The sequence below is a fragment of the Lactuca saligna genome, chromosome 5 (genome assembly GCF_052625555.1).
Source record: "Lactuca saligna cultivar CGN05327 chromosome 5, ASM5262555v1, whole genome shotgun sequence".
Classification (NCBI taxonomy): domain Eukaryota; kingdom Viridiplantae; phylum Streptophyta; class Magnoliopsida; order Asterales; family Asteraceae; genus Lactuca; species Lactuca saligna.
The window spans coordinates 196191322-196206930 of record NC_136421.1 but is presented as its reverse complement, the minus strand read 5'-3'; the positions used below and the strand labels follow the sequence as shown (position 1 = coordinate 196206930).

At 42.1% G+C, this 15609-nt stretch overlaps 1 non-coding gene across 1 annotated transcript; it reads right to left on the bottom strand.

Annotated features, from left to right (window-relative positions):
- Positions 1-12988: 12988 nt before the first annotated feature.
- On the bottom strand, positions 12989-13093 carry LOC144999153 (small nucleolar RNA R71). Its single transcript, XR_013660673.1, has one exon. It is a non-coding gene; the product is annotated as a small nucleolar RNA R71 (small nucleolar RNA).
- Positions 13094-15609: the final 2516 nt, after the last annotated feature.

The window sequence follows — 15609 nt, the reverse complement described above, 5'->3', positions numbered from 1 at the left end:
GAACAACTCGGCGAGTCCTAGTGAATCTTCAAGCTACTCGTCGAGTCTGCTCATCCGACTCGGCGAGTCCATGCCATGCAGTCGATCAACTGCTCCCTGAAACACGTATGGTCCCGAAATACACACTCATGGGACTATCTGGACCTCTAAACATCCTATTACTGGGGTATAAACACTTGGGTGACAACATAATAATTCATCTAATCACCAAATGGGTTCTATAAACCCTAACTTCATATACACATCAATCACAGAAGAACGAAATCCGAGATATTACCTGATTGATGCACTTTCTGTGTCCCCAATCCTCAGAACGTGATTCTCTTGCTGTTCCTTTAGCTAAACCTTCCTCTTCCTTGCACACAACTCTTCCAAACCCAACAATGGTCTTCAATCCTTGCTCCAGATGCACACAATCGTTCTAGGGTTCTTCACAGTAAGCAAAAACGAACAATGACGGCCTAAGAGGCGTTATATACGATCCAAACCAGACGGCTAGGGTTTCTGCTGAACAGCGTCGACTCGCCGAGTCCTTATCTGGACTCGTCGAGTCCAGTCGCGAACCCGCGACCAAGCCTGTGGTCCTACTCGGCGAGTCAGACACCAACTCGCCGAGTCCCCTCCTAAAATGCCCCAAAAATAGTTTTAAAGCAATACCTGAAATTCCGGGCTGTTACACAGTATCACAACACCCTCTGACTAGTGAGTACTACGGCTCCCCGCAGTATCACAACACCCCCTGACTAGTGAGTACTACGGCTCCCCGCAGTATCACAACACCCTCTGACTCCACTAGCTCGTGCTCCACAGACTATCATAGGTGGCTACCCATACTCGTCTCGAATATTCATCACAGACTCTGGAGGCAATCGTCATAACAGATGCCCACCCTTGCGAAGATCCACTCTCCCAAGTAATCTCCCTGGATGCCCATACTCGAAGGGCTCTCACTAGATCCATAGATACCTGATATACCACAAGTCGCCTCAACTCAAGTTTTACGAATAACTTCGAAATAAGATATCAATACCCGATTACCTCGGAACACCCCCACCGAACATCACAAGATCCTGCCACAACCACAGATCTCCTGCCCCAAGCACCATAGAGATGCAATAATACATTCCCTCTGAACCCCATAGCTAGATCTTCATTTTTCCCAAGTTGCAACTTCGGTGTATTCAATTTCTCAATTGCAATACGAAGAAACGCTAACGCTACGAAATACGCTGATAATTCTTCGAAACCCTTTTTCCTGCCGCTCAAAATCCAAACAAGGATACGCATACTGACCCGGGAGTTGGCTGCCCAATCATTCTTTATCTACTTGCCCCAACACTGACCAATACCAGATTCCTGACTAATAAACACCTGTCGTGGAGACATTCATCCTTCTCAAAGAAGTACTTCCCGCATTATCTCACTCTGACCCCTTTCCTCGATCACCGACATCTCTGGTCTCATGATTTCTTACCGCACATCTCTATACTCCACTTATAACTGCTCTTGACAAATCTCTGCTTTCTTACATACGGCACCCGGTTCTCCCCCACTTAGGGTTCGAACCATCACCAAATAGCACACAACCAACCCATAACTATTTTCTCTAGCAAAATCGCACCTGCCCCCGGAAAGTGCTACACAACACCTGATAATCCCCCTTAAGGAAATGAATCGACCTCATATACTCTGAACCTCTGATGAACTCCTTAAGAACTTCTCGTCACGTCTGCCTCTAATCGTTCCAAATCTCGTACCAATCTAGTACCAAACAACTCAACTGCTCAATAACATCCCTGGCTCATAGACTGAACCATAAAGTCATCGTACCCCTCACCTCAACTCATTAACCAGCGCTCCAACACCGGGATCATCCCAAGATCAGGAACCCACTCCCAAATTCAACACCCCATGGATAGAAAACTCTCTGCACCGCTAAACTCGACTGAACTCCCCACTGATACCACTCCCATACACCCGACTAAACTCAATTAGGTATAGCGTGGCCCTCGACTATCTCAGTCCAAACTGACTATTTGCTCATGATAAATCACTGCCTCGCGGCACACATGCTACCTGATACTCTGGGGGGAAATCATCATCAATGACGACCTGCAGGGTTTACCCCTAAACCCAAAACCAAAACATCATGCTCTCATATTCTCATACGTACATAATCAGTACCTCCCCGATCATAGGAGGTGACATCTCCTTTATCGACTGATCGCTCAACTCAGATCGAAATTCTCCCTTCCACTGACTCCTTACTAGAAGACTCTGAGGGACCCTCGATCTCCCTCTCAAGGGACGCCTCTTCGAACCTACTCATGACCGAATAATCGGAGAACCACAAACATCCTTCACTATGAACCATGGTACTCATTCCATGACATCTCTCCTCAATATGCCCCGGTGTATGGTACCCTAACCATAACATCACTCCCCAATCCGCTCTGATGTATGGTACCCGGACCATAACATCACTCCTCAATCCGCTCCGATGTATGGTACTCGAACCATAACATCACTCCTCCATCCGCTTCGATGTATGGTACCCGGACCATAACATCACTGCTCAATCTGCTCTGATGTATGGTACCCGAACCATAACATCACTCCTCAATCTGCTCTGATGTATGGTACTCGAACCATAACATCACTCCCCAATCTGCTCTGATGTATGGTACCCGAACCATAACATCACTCCTCAATCTGCTCTGATGTATGGTACTCGAACCATAACGTCACTCCCCAATCTGCTCCGATGTATGGTACACGGACCATAACATCACTCCTCAATCTGCTCTGATGTATGGTACCCGAACCATAACATCACTCCCCAATCTGCTCTGATGTATGGTACCCGAACCATAACATCACTCCTCAATCCGCTCCTTAGAACCTTCAGAATACTCCCTGTATCAAGTATGGGTACTCTGCTTTCAGTAGTACGGGCCCATACTACCTGCCACATCTACCCATACTTTCCACACGGACCATCCCAGAGCTTCTAAGTAGCTGCTCGACCTGCCCTTTCACTACTCCCATCGCGCGCGCTCGCTCCCCAGCGAAATTCTCTACTCTGCAAGCGCACTTATCTGGATAGGGTTACTCCCTAGGCTCTTCCGTTGTCCTCCCACTTCTTTGCTATCAGCTGCTGAAGAGCTCCTAATGATACCAACCATCTACCTCCTGAATATCATCATATTCACTTGGTAGCTGACTCCCATCATCGAGAGTTCCACAAAGCACAAAGCAAGCAGCATTCGAGCATTGAAGAATACACAGGACTCCCTCTCTGTGATAACTCCACCTTCCCGGCTCATCCTCGAAAGCACCACCAACTCTGCAACTCTACCCCTCATGGGTTCTAACTGGATACTCTCACTCATCACATACTCAAAAGCTTAACGCATATAACAACGAGTCCTAGGCTAAGGCATCACAAATCAGACCACTCTAGTCCTAACATATGAAATACCTAGCCTGTCTCTAGCATGCAATAATATCTCATAAAGCGCATCATAAATATCTCATAACACAAAAATAAGGGTATTTTGGGAAATCACTGTTCGGGCTCTGGCTGATTGTACACACTGCTCTTTCTTGCTTTCTCTTTGAACTCTTATTCATTTTTTTAGAAAATTATTTCCTTAAAACTTTTCTTACTTCCTCAGTTTGAGTCCAGATTTACCCGAAGGCGCATCCGAATCCCTCAAACCAAGGCTCTGATACCAACTTGTAACACCGTAAATTTCAAGACAAAATTTTCATTTAAAATAATCATTTTATTCTTAGAAACACTTGTTTAAAATCTCATTCATAGTCGATTTACAAAACATGACTCCATTTTTTTTTCTACTTGCATAGAAAACCAGGATCCTCCAAAATATGACTCTTTCTCTGGTGTGTACAATCAAGACGGTGCCGTCCCATGATACTGAAAGAAACCTGAAAAAAACATCATACAAAACACTGTAAGCACGAAGCTTAGTGAGTTCCCCAAAATACCACACATAACACATATTAGCCACTCGAGGCTATAACTCTATGGGTCCGTGCACCCAAACTCTGTGAACCCTCAGGTTCTAACTCTGGGAACCTTCCGGTTCCAACTCTATAAACATGCACAACATAAATCACATAGAAGTAATGCAGTACAACACATCACGTACATATAGTATACAAATACTCTGATCACATAACTATGGTTACCTACCCAAGGTAAAGTATAGTGAGAAGACTCACCTGGAAAACAGAAAGCAAATATCCCCACACTTGAATCTCGAACTCGCCACCGCCTAACACGTAAGGAAAATACTCTCATGAATATAACTCTCGAGACTAGAATCAACCCTCTCATGGCACCCTCTTAAGGGTAAAAGACTATTTTACCCCTCTCTTGGCCCAAAGGCCACATCGCTGACCAAGCCCTAAAAGTCAACGGTCAACTCTTGGTCCAAGTCAAAGTCCTCCGTCAAAGTCAACCCTCCTGGTTGACCCTGCTCGCCGAGTCAACCCATCGACTCGTCGAGCTCCCGTGCTCAGAACTTCCCCAATCTGCGACTCAACTCGCCGAGTCACCCCGAGACTCGCCGAGTCCCACAACTCTGAGTCCACTCGTACACAACTCACCGAGTCATCCCTTGACTCGCCGATTCTCGACTCAACCAGAAAATATTTGGGACTCTTCGACAAGACTCGTCGAGTCCAAGAACAGACTCGCTGAGTCTACAACTATCTTCAACCTACTCGCCGAGTTGTTCATACAACTCGCCGAGTTCCAGGCCATCTTCATCCAACTCGTCGAGTCCACCCAAGCGACTCGCCGAGTACCACCGGTCTGAATATATTCCGAAGCATTCCAGGCCATGCAACCGCTCCAAGACATAGATCTACTCTCCTACCACTCATCCATCACGTAAAGTGGCAAACTTTACGTGAATCCAAAGAGATCTAAGCCGTTTGCACATTAGGGCTAGGGTTTGGGACATGTAAGCTTCACTAAACACTCCAATACAGGGACTTTCATGCTCTCTGATTCTTCTCCCTTCCATATCTGAGGTAGCAACCTCAGATCTAACCTCTAGACTTCCCATTTCATCCATAGAAAAATTCTCACAAACCCCAATGTAACAACGCAAATTTTCAAATAAAATTTTCATTTTAAATAAAGTGAGTTCATTCAACCAATAATGTTTATTTCATGTTTCAAAACGAATACATATGTAAAATCCCCAAGATCTCAAATAGCAGCAGTGTGCATGCATCATGCCGGCGCCTTCCCACGGTCCTCGCTAGTACCTGAAACACATACATAACAACTTGTAAACATAAATGCTTAGTGAGTTCCCCAGTATACCACTTACACATATACGCCTTTCCAGGCCCGGACCTTCCGGTCCACAGTACAATGCCTTCCGGCCCATATGATAATCGCCTTCCGGCCATAAGATAATTGCCTTCCGGCCCATAAGATAATTGCCTTTCGGCCCATAAGATAATTGCCTTTCGGCCCATAAGATAATTGCCTTCCGGCCCATAACATGATTGCCTTCCGGCCCATAAACATATATAACACATAATACATTTACTCTAACACATATATCACATATATCATATATCATACCTGACCTTCCTGTCACATAATACATTGCCTTCCGGCCCATAGAAACATACATAGCATGCATAGCAACTACTCCTTTCAATTATAGCATATATAAAACACATAACATATCCGACCTTCCGGTCACACAGTCAAACCCTTCCGGGTACAGTATAGTGAGAAGACTCACCTCGTAGTATGTAAACTATAAACTCTTGAAACCACTCGCACTCGGTCCGCCGATCTGCAGACTCCCTATAATACCATATACCCTTATTAATAATCTTATCAAACAAGACAACTGACCCTACGAAATTACATGCAGGTCAACTCTGGTCAACGGTCAACTTGACCGGACTCGTCGAGTGCAAAGGCGACTCGGCGAGTCTAGACGTCCACCCCAATTTTCCCTGTTGTTCTCCTTTCTACTCGTCGAGTATCCCTCTTGACTCGATGAGGTCCACGTGGAAGAATCGCAGGGCCACCCCGACTCCACTCATCGAGTCTGAAGAACAACTCCGCGAGTCCCAGTGAATCTTCAAGCTACTCGCCGAGTCTGCTCATCCGACTCGGCGAGTCCATGCCATGCAGTCGATCAACTGCTTCCTGAAACACGTATGAACCCGAAATACACACTCGTGGGACTATCTGGACCTCTAAACATCCTATTACTAGGGTATAAACACTTGGGTAACAACATAATAATCCATCTAATCATCAAATGGGTTCTATAAACCCTAACTCCATTTACACATCAATCACAGAAGAACAAAATCCGAGATATTACCTGATTGATGCACTTTCTGTGTCCCCAATCCTCAGAACGTGATTCTCTTGCTGTTCCTTTAGCTAAACCCTTCCTCTTCTTGTCTAACAACTCCTTCAAGTTTCCACTAGCCTTCACTCCTGCTCCAGATGCTCACAGACGTTTAGGTTATCCTCAATCGGCCAAAAGATGAGCAATGACGGCCCTAAAGACATTATATACGATCCAGAATCAAACGGCTAGGGTTTCTGCTGAACAGCGTCGACTCGCCGAGTCCCTAATGGACTCGTCGAGTCCAGTCGCGAATCTGCGACCAAGTCCGTGGTCCTACTCGGCGAGTCAGGCACCAACTCGCCGAGTCCCCTCCTAAAAATGCCCCAAAAATAGTTTTAAAGCAATACCTGAAATTCCGGGCTGTTACACCCAAAATGAAGAAACAACATAACAATAGCTCAACAACGAGATATTACCTCTAAATGATGCCCCAACTGCAATGTAATTCGAATCCAAGCAAAGCCCCTTGCTCCAAGCCTTCAATCTCCCAAAATTCCTTCAATAATTACTTCTCCAAGCTCCAATCCACTCAACAATGGTGCTTCTCCGTGATTTAGGGTTTTCTTGGGCTCAAGGGGTGATAAAGAGGCTGGGAGGAAAACAAAGTGATCTTTATATAAGGCTCAACCCCGAGAATTAGGGTTTTCTCCACTCAGCGCCTACTCGCCGAGTCCATTACACTGACTCGCCGAGTCGGCCACTTAACACGCGATCAAGTCGCGACTCTACTCGCCGAGTCCGCACATAGACTCGCCGAGTCACTCTTTCCCAATTTACTCTTTTAGCCCTTCAACTCTACTCTTGATATTTCGGGATGTTACAACCTCCTCAGAATGCTCAAGTACCAGCTCATGCGCGCCTTCTCAGACGACACATGCTCACGGAAGAACGTTGCCCTCTCACGAAACTTCTTGGTGATCACAGTAACTGACTCAATACCCTGCTTAAGGGTAAAGAACTCATGGGCCAACCGTTCCCTTTCCACCGGGGCAACGTACTCATATCTGAACATAGTGGTGAACCTCTCCCAGGTCACCGCTGAGATCTCCGCAGAAGTAAGATGCGCCGTCACAAATTTCCACAAATCCTTCGCTCCCAAGCAAAGCTGGTTCAGTGCGAACCGAACCCTCAGATGCTCTGGACACGAACAGGTGTAGAAGCATCCCTCAATATCAGATATCCATCTCATCGCATCAAATGGATCCTGCATCCCATCAAACTCTGGTGGCTTCGTGTCGTTGAACTCCCGATACAGCAACGAGTCACCCCCCTGTGGCCTGGCAGCAGCAACGGCTGCGGTGGCCGCGACAACAACAATGTTAGTAAGAGCGGCGTACCACTCATCAAAAGTCTCAATCAGTGTGGTCTTGATAGACCTGAACATCTCTGGTATCTCAGCTCGGATGGCTGCAGCCACCTCATCATGAACCATCTGGCGGAGCTCCTAATCGCTCACACCCCCTCGCTAGTCCCTGGTTTGTAGTGTGTCCAAACCATGATGCCACTGAAATACAACATAAAAAATCAGAGACTTGCTCGAGTATACTTGCACTGATAACTCAACCCTACTTGCTCCCTAGTATCCTAAGGATTCTTACTTGGAATGCGCACTGATCCGGTGTCTTCGGTAGCACGGGCCCAATACTACCACCCACACCGCATCAACATTCACCCCAAGTCCTCCTCCTAGGATCCCAACTCATAAATACTCTGCATCTCGTTAGCATAGGCTACCCTTCGGTAAGCCTTTCATAAGCTCCTCATTGCTACCTACTCGCTCTCAAGCACCTCTTAGCAGCAAAAATCTCCTAGGCTAAGGCATCACAAATCAGGCCACTTGAGTCCTAACATGAATACCCAACCTACTCTAGCATGCATAACATATCATATCATATCTCATAACACATAATGTAAGGGTATTTTGGGAAATCACCATTCGGGTGCTAGCTGATCGTACACACTGCTTCTTTCTGCTTTCCTCAAATTCTTTTACTTTTTGGAAAAATTGTTTCTTTTATGAAAATGTTTCTCAAATCCTCAGTTTGAGTTCAAATACACCTGAAATTGAATCTGAATCCCTCAAACCAAGGCTCTGATACCAACTTGTAACACCGTGAAATTTCAAAACAATTGTTCATTTTTAATTTAATAAAAATACTCCAATCACAATTTACAAAAACGTGTATCAATTGTTTTTACATAACATGAGTACAAATCAAAAACCCTAGAATCTCAAAACATCTCCACCATAAGTGCATACTGATCATGCTGGCTCCTTCCCGCGATCATCACTAGTACCTGAAACACATAACACGCAAACGGTAAGCAATAATTCTTAGTGAGTTCCCAAAAATACCACGTACAACACCTACGCCTTTCCAGGCCATAACTCTATGGGATATTCCGATCTAGGTGTCTCAGGGGATTTCCATGCCATGACTCTGTTGACCTTCCGGTCCATATCATTATACTCATATCATCACATATAACATATACAACATACATCAAATTTACATCATACACATAAGACCTCCCGGTTACACATAATCACCCCATCGGGTAAGGCATAGTGTGAAGACTTACCTCAATGAAGTCAGATAAACTCTCGTGCTTAACGTCCCAACCTAGCATACTCCTATTATTCAAATAGTATTCCCGATCAATACTCTCCCATGATCTCATCTCTACAGACTGGGTAGAAGGCCATTCTACCCTTCCCTGAACTCTCCTGTATCAGTCTTGACTAGAACCCTAAAGTCAATGAAAGTCAACAGTCAACTTTGACCTAACTCGTCGAGTGCACCAAGGTGACTCGGCGAGTCCACATAGGTCCTCTGAATCCTTTCAGACTCTCTTGGCTCGTCGAGTCTTTCTTCCAATCGACAAGTCACACCTGACACGGATCGAGGGGCAACCCCGACTCGGCTCGTCGAGTTTGCTTATGGACTTGATGAGTTTGTTCCATGCTCACACTCAAATGACCTTCTGAGGTTAAATCTGTTCCTCTAATCCATATGTCTAATCTTCCCAAGCTCAATAATCACGTAAAGGTTCGAACTTGATGCTCATGCAACGTCCAAATGACACTACTTGATGATTTAGCCCCAAATACAACATCCTAAGTCCATTTCTTCCATAACTCCTCATAAAGCAAGATGGAATAGGTTCTATGGACCATTATGGATCCAAATATGATGTCTAAACATGGTAAGGGACCATATTCCCAACAAACCAACCCAATAAAGGGTATAGAAAACCCTAGATCCATGGATTCTTTAACAAAACAGAAAAAGGATCGATATGCTACCTCAACGATGATGTCCTTTGGTTGGAATCCACAAATAAGCAACCTCCTTGGCCTCCTCTAAGCTGGAATCAACTTCTTCTTGCAAAACAAACCCACAAAGGTCCAATAATGGCTTCTTCTCTCTCATAAACGCTCAAGCACTATGAGGGTTTCTCTTAATGGTCTGGTAGCCACAAATGGTGGGTATAAGGGTCCTTAAATAAGCCCCAAACCCAAGAAATTAGGGTTTCATTAAACAGCGTGGACTCGCCGAGTCCTCCATTCAATCAGAACAACACATGCACGATCCCACTCGGCGAGTCTAAGCGCCTACTCGCTGAGTCCCTCTCTAATATTCAATAAAAATACTTAAAATGAGATACATGGGAGTCCGGATGTTACATATCCACATCCCTTATAAGGAAATGTTTCGTTCTCCTTCCAAGCTGATGTGGGATATGATAGGATTTGAGCATTTTAACACTACTATTGTGAACATGCAACCCTATAAACCTTGGATCTATGTTTTGTCTATATTACATGGAAATATTTATTATTCCAAGGTATTAATCCTTAATAGCATAATATGAAGCAACTATACTACAAAGCCTAGTTAGATGACATACCTTTTGCTGAAGCTTGAAGCCTTGCTCTTTAAGAGCTTAGCCGCAATAGTGTGTAAGCCTTCAGTGGAATCACATATCACCAAAAACACCTTGGAAAAACTTGAGAGAATAGTAAGCACATTAGAAATTGCCCACTCTTGTTTATTCACACACTAGTGCAATTTCATGTGCCAAGGACCCCTTTATATAGTGTGGTGGATTAGGGTTACTTTCATGTAAACCCTAATACCCATGGCCTTTCATTTCCATAATATCCATGGGTTAAATCTCCATGGATTATCCATGGACTTTCCATGCAAGCCTAGCCCTTTCTAAATAAGCATTGACCTACTCTATATAAACATAAGAGTCCATATTTAGTTAGTTACATTTTGATCACTAAATTAATTCAAAATAATTTCTGGATCAATACTAATTAAATAACACGATTCCATATTAATATATAAGAACTTATAATATGTTAATATAATCATAAACATATTATTCTCAAAAGACTATCCATATAAATTGTTTAGGTGAAGTGCAACCCAAATGGACCATGCTACTCTCGGGTCGAATACATACTAATAAAAGTTATAGACTTAGACATCTAATCCAACAGGATCAGGTCACATCCCCATGTGGAATGTATCACAATATTGTCCGCTTTGGGCCACTCGACACGAGGATTTCCCAGGGGTCACCCATCCCAATACTACTCCCACCAGAAAACGCTTAACTGTAGAGTTCTTATGGGATCTCCTGCCTCCCGGCTTTAAAACACATTGTGACAAGGAATGTATCCAAACCCCTTATAAGGAAATGTTTCTTTCTCCTTCCAAGATGATGTGGGATTAGGTGCAACCCCCCTTCACCCCTCCATTATAGGGTTCGACGTCCCTGTCGAACACATCGACTTGTGCCCCAACTCTGATACCATTTATAACGACCCAATTTTCCAAAAGAAAATTTTCATTTTTAAATAATCAAAACATTTCCAATAAACCACAAAACATCAAGAACAATTGTTTTCCAATTCATAACATCGACAATTTTATTTTCAAATAATAGAGTGTCCCATAAAAATGCATGAGAGAGTGCATGTCGCGCCATCAAGCCTTGCCCTTGCGCTTAGGCTAAAAATTACATTCTGAAGAATGCTGAAGTGATTAGATAAGATCGGATAAGTCCCAACATGCAGCTCCAACTCAACTGCAACAGTCCACAAGATGGTCAAGCTCAAGATTGAGGGCTTTATATGTTGGATCTTCTCCTTCTTCTCACTCTCTTCTTCTTCTTAAGCTCCAAAAGTCACTCTAGCTCACAATATGAGAGAAAATGGAGATTAGGGTTTAACACAGATGTTCTTAGGGTTTGGAGGCTGATGGAAGGTTAGCCTTAAGGTTTTAAGGAGATTATATAGGGTGCAAACCCTATAAATCAGGGTTTTCCTTTACAACGCCTACTCGTCGAGTTGGGCTTTCCAACTCGTCGAGTAGGTCATGAATTCTGCATCGTATAATTGATCTTTACTCGATGAATTAGAGCTCCCAAGTCATCAAGTTCTATTCTATAGCCCTAATATTCGAAAAATGTTTTGATACTTGAAACGCGCGTTACATAGTGGACGTTCTTCACCACTAGCGTCTGATTTGGAAATCGAATGAATGGCTCGCTAAAATTGAATCATTAGAAGGAACGACAACAACATGAATGTAGATAATGTGGCCGTAGAAGTTGTGATCGACGATCATGAGGATGTAGTAAACAATCCTGCACCACTAGTTCAACCAGTAGCTCCTCAGTTCCCAAACAACAATAATATCGGTCCACCAATCATCCCACCAATACAACCATAACCGACGAGAAACAACCGTGGTCATAACGGTGGGAATAGGGGAAATTGGTCACAAAATATAGGAGGCAATGGAGGAAACCACAATGGTGGTAATTGTAGAAAACATAACCAAAATCCTAGAAATGTTGGTCGTTAATTTGTTGATGGTGATAATAGTAGTAATGAGGTGGACTGGGATTTTATAATGGAAGTGACAATGGAACTGGTTGGAATCAGAACCACAATGGTGGTAATAGACGGAATCAATGCAATCAAGGTGGAAATGAGAACTTCAACAATAACTGGAACAACCAAAATTTCCACAACGGTGGCAACAATAACTACAATGATGGGTTTGGGAATCAAGGCTTTGAGAATCAATACGGAAAGAGTCCAAATGGTGGATTCAACAATGTAATATAGGTTACTACAATGAAGGTAACAATTACCCTCATCTTTACTTTCTGCAAACTAATTGACAATCTGTGGTGTGTCATTTTCAGCCGGGAGAGTATAATGATACTTCACTTATACTCTTCACAAAAGGAAATGAGCACCATCTGAAAGTAAATCCAAACTAATTAGTTTGTTACCCTTCTTTAGAGGCCATAAAACCGATGGTCCATATAATCCTCTCTGTGAGTTCCTTGCAATTGCTAACGTGAATATTCCGCTAGGAATTTATAGAGATTCCTTTAGACTTCACTTATTTCCGTTCACTTAAAAAGAAAAAGCTAAGTATTGGTTCACTTCTCTTGCCCCATAGTTTAACTACTTGGGAGCAATTAAAAACTAAATTTTTGCAAGAGTTTTACGCTGAGAGTAAAACAACGGAAATAACGAAAGCGATACAAGATTTTTTACAAAAACCTAAAGAAGAATTTCATGATGCATTTGAACATCTAAAGGAATTATCGCGTTCATGCCCTCATCATGAATTTCCACAATAGAAACCTGTATGTTTCTTTTATGATGGATTTGATACTGCAAACCAAACCATGATTAATGCCTCATCTGGCGGCACCATTATGATGCAAGATAATGAAGATGCTTGGTGATTCATGGAGCAGTTGAGTCATGGTTACAAAACCAATTACTCAGCTAAGAAATGCGATATCCTAGTTTCATCATCTGCTTCAGTTGGACTAGATAAAAATTGGAAAAATGAAGTCAAATATGACTCATTTAGACTTCACTTATTTTCATTCACTTTAAAATAAAAAGCTAAATATTGGTTCACTTCTCTTGCCTCCATAGTATTATCGGGTTATCTTATCCTTATTTTACTTTCAAACACTTGGCTTGTATTAGTTGGTTTCTACTTCATTCTAAATGGTGGGAGTTCTATTTGAAATATTGGGTACCTACTAAACCTAGTGGTTAGTTGTATACCTCATGGTTTTGCACTATCTTGACAAAGCCTACGGGTAGTAGTTTTTATCATGAGAGTCGAATTCCTATGATTTTTGGCTGTATGGACCTTAGTGCCATAGGTCATAGGGTTCTAGTTCTCTATTCTCTTTGTATATTTGTGTGAGCACGAATTCATGGAGTGGGAGTTTCTCTATATTTATAGTGTATCTTGCTCTAAAATGGTGTGTTTTATCCATCTTAATCCTAAGAGAAGTTCAAGTCCTTGTGTTTCTGTTTCTTTGGGGTGCCTTTCTCGCTCCTTAATTTCCTAGTATTGTCGAGTGGGCTGCATTTATACTTATACTGGGTTTGATTCCATTTCCTTCTAGGTACTCGTGTCCTAACTTTCAATATCTATCTAGTATATGGATCGATTTTAGTAATACTATAGTTGATTGTAGCTAATAATTCATAATATTGCTCTAATTGAAATTTTTTGGGTTTTGAAAAAACTTAGGGTTTCGGTTAATTCTTAATTTTTCTTGCATTTTAACTTAAATTGATGTTGTAATTGTAGGAGTACAAATTATCGACTCTCTATGCTTCCTATACTGAAATTTGGATGAAATCAGACCGAATTTCGATTTGTTCTTCGTCGTGTTCTTCAGGCCCATTGCGCATATGAAGATGCCTAGGGTGCATATTCATATGCACTTCGTGCGTGAAGAACTACGCGCAAGGAGAAAATTTTTCCAGATTTTTCCATTTTTAAGTTTTTATTTTATTTCCCTAACGTTCCTAGTTTATTTTTGTCTGCTTCCACGATAAACTGACAACATCGAGTGAGGCTTTTTCCTCATGATTGGTCGACACACCCGTTCTTGTCATTCCCTGCTACTATTCCTGACTGAGAGTCTTATATCAAGAGAGGTACAGAGTTGTTGACTAAGCATATCAGTATTTTGTAGTCTCTCGATTGGCGTGTTATGAGCAAGTTGGGTTTGACGGTGCTACTGGAGCCCTTTCTTACGCGATCTCTCCGCGATGAGATAGGACTCGTGACTTTCACTAGTCAAGCGTGGCGTCACATTCTGGGATTTCGGGAGATTGTCTAAAGGGATCCCATTGTAGAGCTCATTTCTTGTTATGAGGGCAAGTCAAAAGGACTTTGCTTCTGTTTTCAAGTTTATATCAATTTATTTATGATCTTAGATACCTTAATCCAACAAGTTGTCACTTGGATAAGTCTATAACTACAAATGCAAGTATAAACAAACAACAAATAGTTTTTTCCAAAGCCACAGCCAAACTGTGATTTAATTAGACATTAGCCCTAGTATAAGTGATCAAATTTTCCTTCGTTCTTCAAGATATCGTATGGAGATGAGACATGAATTAGAATCAATCTCATAGTCCAAGATTCAGTTCTCGATTTCTAGATTTATGATGATAGAATTTAGACTACTAATTGAATACATCAATTCAATCTGGGCTTGGTCAAGCACTTTAGATATCGACAACAAATCATTGAGGGGCCCAAAGATATCTCTTTTTCCATTAGGGTAAAAGTAATGAATAAACTTCGACTTATATGCTTGTATCTTTTACTCATCAAATCATGCATGATGCTAAATTTTACAACATCGTGTTATTAATGTCTTTTTGTAACACCAATGCACAATCAACATGTAAATTACAACTCATATATCTCCATTTCAAGAATATAAGATATTATCGTCTCATAATTATTCGTGATATAATCCATGAAGTAATTTTCTGAGCGTGGGTTTATCCAATACTCAAAATCTCCATTTTTTAAGTGCTCATTAATATTGTAGCAACCATTCCAATGTCTAATCTCCATTGACAATCTACAATCCATTCATGACAGTCTTGATTCACTACTTACAAAAGTACGAATGACTATGGAGCTTTGAATAATCAAATCATACAAGAAGTAAAACATGCAAAGTGAAACACAATAATAAACTAATTAACTATCGTAATAAATCTGTTGAATATAAATAATCTCCATTATATAATCACCATAAAATTACGACTTTATTCTTTGTATAATGTTTTGAGTAATAAAACAACCACTTC